The following is a 425-nucleotide window of genomic DNA, read 5'->3' as shown; positions in this document are numbered from 1 at the left end:
TAAACCTAAGGAAAGATATAAGTGCTTGAGGTTACCGCTCTTAAGCTGGCTGTATGGCCATGACTGTGGCCATCACAAATTCCTATCCCATTATATCTACATGTTAGACCGGCCCCTAAACCGCCTGTTTTTAAATCCCATTGAGGACAGATTCTCTATATGTTGGCGCACACTCTACCAGGTGATCTTGCTAGCTGCCCCTGTTTTGATTGTACAGCACTTTGGTCAGCTGATGTTGTTTTTAAATGTGCTTTATAGATACATTTGGATTTGGATTTTGATCCTCTTAAATCAAAACCACAAGTTATTTTAAAAATAAAACCCTACTCTGGACACTATGTGGGACACTTCAAAGCTCAGTTTCTTTGGCCATGTAAGCAGTACGTCAGAAGAGGAAGTTCCCACTTTACAACAAGGCACCGTAC

The 425-nt window shown here is 41.2% G+C and overlaps 1 protein-coding gene across 5 annotated transcripts in view; it reads right to left on the bottom strand.

The window, feature by feature from the left end:
• atp6v0a1b (ATPase H+ transporting V0 subunit a1b) overlaps positions 1-425 on the bottom strand; it is a 35454-nt gene that overhangs the window by 31213 nt on the left and 3816 nt on the right. The gene's annotated exons all lie outside the window — the stretch shown is intronic.

Source organism: Etheostoma cragini, chromosome 21 (assembly GCF_013103735.1).
Source record: "Etheostoma cragini isolate CJK2018 chromosome 21, CSU_Ecrag_1.0, whole genome shotgun sequence".
In the NCBI taxonomy this organism is placed as follows: Eukaryota; Metazoa; Chordata; class Actinopteri; order Perciformes; family Percidae; genus Etheostoma; species Etheostoma cragini.
Note: the sequence above shows the minus strand (reverse complement) of the source record. Positions and strands in the feature narration are given on the sequence as shown.